Source organism: Pseudophryne corroboree, chromosome 1 (assembly GCF_028390025.1).
Source record: "Pseudophryne corroboree isolate aPseCor3 chromosome 1, aPseCor3.hap2, whole genome shotgun sequence".
Classification (NCBI taxonomy): domain Eukaryota; kingdom Metazoa; phylum Chordata; class Amphibia; order Anura; family Myobatrachidae; genus Pseudophryne; species Pseudophryne corroboree.
Window position 1 is genome coordinate 563,530,288 of NC_086444.1, and position 5,087 is coordinate 563,535,374.

At 39.8% G+C, this 5,087-nt stretch overlaps 1 pseudogene; it reads left to right on the forward strand.

Moving 5' to 3' along the window:
• Positions 1–996: 996 nt before the first annotated feature.
• Positions 997–1,114, forward strand: LOC134934791 (5S ribosomal RNA; annotated as a pseudogene).
• Positions 1,115–5,087: the final 3,973 nt, after the last annotated feature.

The window sequence follows — 5,087 nt, forward strand, 5'->3', positions numbered from 1 at the left end:
CGACTGCTGGGATATCTACATCATAGAAAGTGGTAACTCTGTACACAGTATTTGTTTTCCAGCAGCGCTTCAGACCCTCAATCTGGCTCTAACAACGCCAGTGTCTGCTCCGTACTTGCATATAGGAATGAACCTATTACCAGTCAATTAAGGAATTGTATTTTAAGCTATTAAGGAATCGTAAGCCACTTTTGTTTCCACACAGGGATTTGAGACTTTCATTGCTGCTCTCATTCAATTTTCAGGACTGAATTCATTTATTATGTACAGTTAGCCTTATCTATCAGGTACTGCATTACAAGCCGCATTTATCTTTACATAGGGACAAAGAATATTCATCTTTGTTGCTCTCATCTAATTAACTCTTTGCAACATAATTTAGTCAGCTGAATATCTACAGTAACAGCTGACAAACCTACATAGGAGGTGGCTACTTTAAGCATTGTGTCTGTATCAAAACAGCACATCAGATTCTCTTATTTTTGTCCGATGATTCCAGTGCCTGCTTTGTAATTATTTTCAGGATTGAACCAATTTATCACTTATTGACAATTGCACCGTCAGCCTTATTAATTAGGAACTGTATTGCAAATCGTCAGTGTCTCTATATAGGGACTAAGAACCTTCACTTTTTGCTATTTTCATTCAAATAATCTATTGCTACTTAATTAAACTAATTGGTCATCTACAGCAGACATATTTAAAGTATATCCAAACAGCATATTAGACCCTCCTATTGGGCCTAACAACCAAAGTGTCTGCTTTACATCTATTTCTCAGGATTGACTGCATTGCAAATCGTCAGTGTCTCTATATAGGGACTAAGAACCTTATTTTTGCTCATTTTTTTGTTACATTTTTTTGTTACATTTTTCTGCTACTTCTATTTTTTTGAGACAATTAAATCACTTATTCACAATCACATAGTCTTTCAGTAGAGCACATAGGCCATTTTCAAACCAGCACACAAGTCACCCGTGATTCCTGATACAATTGGCCCACGGCCATACTATCCTGAATACGCCCGATCACGTCCGATCTTGGAAGCTAAGCAGGTATGGCCTGGTCAGTACGTGGATGGGAGACCTCCAAGGAATACTGGGTGCTGTGGGCCTTTTTCCCTCAGGAAATCCAATAACATGTTCCTTCAAGCTTAGCATACATTCCAGTTTTTCTGTGACCTGCACATATTGTTTTTTCCAAACAATCATACAACAATTACAACAACATTTTCACCTGCTATATCTAGAACCTTATTTGGTACAATGGCAATCTAGATTTTATATTATTCATTTTTGTTCACTCTAGTGAATTCTTTTAAAAATAAACCATTAAAAGTTAAGCTTTATCCCATCCCCCAGAGGTAGGACTCAAAGGGGTCCTTTCCTCAATCATATATATTTTCCTCAAAAAAATTCTTTTTCATATTTAATTAATGAGTGCTCCCACACAAGGTTATTTTGTCTGTCTCTTGTTCTCTTCCTGTAGGTTAACTACAAAATCCATGGGAGCACCGCCAAAACATAGTACTATTTATGATTTACTATAATAGTCAGTATTTTTGGTATATATCTGTATTTTGTATTCAAGATATTTAATTTCTTAGCTGGTGCAGATCCACAACTTTGTTTTAGCAAATGGGGTGTGCCATGGAATCGACCGTGGCACCCTCGTTTGCTAATGCATTTATGTGGGATGTAGAGAGGGCACTATTTTTTTAACCAACCCTGAGGTGGCACAGCGATTGTTCATCTACTTTAGATATATTGACGATCTGCTCAGAAAATGAGTTAAGAGAGTTGGTGTAATCTCAAAGTCTGACTAATAGCTCTATTAAGCTCACCTTGACCAGTAGCCAGTCAGAGATCTGTTTCTTGGACATTCGGATCAGAATCCAGAATGGGCGGATAGTGACGGGTCTGTATAAATAACCTACAGACCATAATATTATCTTTAGATATGATAGTTTCCATTCTCCAGCTACCACTTAGGGCCTCCCATACTCACAGTTTCTCAGAGTATGCAGAGTCAACAATGATGAAACTGAGACAGTAAAACAGCTGGATGAGATGGAACAGAGGCTCCTTAAGAGGGGTTACCCGATAAAGTTGCTAAAAACAGCTAGAAAAAAGCACTGTTGAACAGGAGAGATACATTACTTCAACCTTCTAGTCCCAGGGACATGACTAAGGTAATACCATGGGTCAGTGAATTTAATGTTATAAGCGAGCTCATCAAGATAAAGATGACAACTCTTTGGCCTATGGACCCTGAATTAAACATTTTTCATGATAAACGACTAATGCCTAGTTACAACTTCTTGACTTGGAAAAATGGGTGTTTCAAATGCCAGTGTCAGCAAAATGTACATATTTTATTTAGCATCAGACTTTGAGTTGGGAAAACTGAATAAGGTGCTAAAGAGATTACAACTGAGTACTCCAAAGTGACCTATATAATGGACATAAACTAGTGTATGGGGCCCCATTAGTAGTGTAAATCATACGTGATCGTTTTTCTTTTTTAGTTTAAGTTGTCAGATGTTGAAATGTATTTTTCTGCTTTGTAGTCGTGCATGCTGTATTCATAGCATAGAGAGAGCTTCATCCAACCATTCCAGATAAATACATTCCTACAATGAAATAGTAAAATTATTGTCTGCATGTAACCTAAATTGCAGTGTATTGTGAGTTGCAGTTGAAACTTAGGGCCTAATTCAGACCTGATCACAGCACCAAAATCTTTCTCTAATGGATAAAACCATGTGCACTGCAGGGGGGGGGGCAGATATAACATGTGCAGAGAGAGTTAGATTTGGGTGGGTTATTTTGTTTCTGTGCAGGGTAATACTGGCTGCTTTATTTTTCCACTGCAATTTATATTTCAGTTTGAACACACCCCACCCAAATCTACTCTCTCTGCACATGTTATATCTGCCACCCCTGCAGTGCACATGGTTTTGGCCATTAGAGGAAAGTTTTGCTGCTTCGATCAGGTCTGAATTAGGCCCTTAGCGGGTGATTCAGATCTGATCGCTGCTGTGCGTTTTCGCACAGCAGGCAATCAGGTTCTTACAGCGCATGCGTTTGCACCACAATGCACACACGCTTCGGACAACAACAAAAGGCATCGCCGGTCAGCGACGGTATGGTGCGAAAAATCCAATTGCACGCGTGTTCGCAAGGTGATTGACAGGAAGAGGCCATTTGTGGGTGGCAACTGAGCAATTATTGGGAGTGTCCAGAAAAACACAGGCATGCCCAAGCATTTTCATGGAGGGTGTGTTCTCATCGCACTGTAGGAGTAAGTCCTGGGCTGCGCACAGACTGCACACAGTGGATTTTTGCAGCTCGGCATACACATGGGATTGCAGACTTGCACGGCGAATTTACACTCCCCCTGGGGGCGGCGACTATCTGAACGCAGGGCAGCAAAGTTTGCAGCCCAGCGATCAGATCTGAATCCCCCCCTTAGTCTCATAGGTTTTGTGATACTTACGTCAGTTGGTGTCACATAATTATTATTATTATTATTATTATTCTGAAAATGGAACTATAGTCAAACCACACTATAATAGTAATCATAATAACTCAAGTGAGTGACTTAGCTTCTCTGCAGTAGTAATGCTGGTACTGTTAAAGAGTTTACATTTTTATTTATTTCTCTTTGCTATACACTTTATGACTCCTCATGTAGGGCCTTTTCCCAGAACAAATTGAGCTCTTAATATTTGATTTATAAACCTTTCCTTTTGCTTTATATGTAGTTTCCTTCCATAGGAATCTCTCCATAAAATGCAATCTTTTATTGAGTACCTAAAGCACAATTTTCTTGATTCAGAGGTGGTCTCTGTACGCAGTGCAACTGCAAATTTATGCTAATGCAGGGCTGGATTAAGGTTTGCTGGGGTCCCAGCCAGGGCAACTACATTGTGGGGCCACCCATCAATAAATTACACTGCCCCCTGCCACTACTATACACCTTATTTTGTCTACGGGCTCCCCGCTGACCGTCAGCATCATATCATGTTTGCGAAACTACAGGGAACAGACTCCTCATGAACATGATGTAGTCCACTGCCAGAGGCAAATGCAGAATTTAGGGGTAGCTTGGTCACTATGGAAACATAGGGGTAAATTTACTAAGATTCGTGTTTTCCCGTTTGAGGTCAAAGTTCAATCACGAATGACATCGAAAGTGTAAATATGCAACTTTTTGAATTGATTACGACTAATTTACTAAGCTGCCGTATTCTGCATTTTCGGGTTTTCCGATGTCGATGTCATTCGTTTTTTTAGGCAGTGTTTTACGTGAGTGACTTGTAAAACACTGCCGACTTTAATACAATGAATCTCGGCCGGATCTGAGAGATCCGTGCTGGGCTTCATTGTGCACTTTGTAAAAAATAAAAATAAAGTTTAAATGTAAAAAAAAAATTGCGTGGGGTCCCCCCTCCTAAGGCAAACCAGCCTCGGGCTCTTTGAGCCGATCCTGGTTGCAGAAATATGGGGAAAAAATGGACAGGGGTTCCCCCATATTTAAGCAACCAGCATCGGGCTCTGCGCCTGGTCCTGGTTCCAAAAATACGGGGGACAAAAAGAGTAGGGGTCCCCCGTATTTTTGAAACCAGCACCGGGCTCCACTAGCTGGACAGACCCCATTTGCTGCCTGAAATACTCGCCATCAAAAATTAAAAAAAATGTGAGTCAGGGTAAACTCCAACAAAGCTTTATGAAATATTGTATGAGTGGGGCACAATATGATGCTCCTACAATACTCAGTATTATATTTTTTAATGAGGGTGGTATGTTGTCTCCCTGACCAAACGCAGTTTGTTATCCTTTTTTAACCTTGTATATTCTTCATGCACATGTTTTTTTGTATATGTTGGTATGTACAGATAGGAGTATATGCATTATGTAACTGTCTGTTATTATGTTTACACAGTTCCGTTCTACATATGTTCTGTATATGTTTGTATGCGGGTGATTGCACAGGATCTAATGAGCCGTAATAACACTTAGGAATTTAGATTGTCATTTTCTCATTAATGAATATCCAAACAGGATGACATGTGAACTCTCATA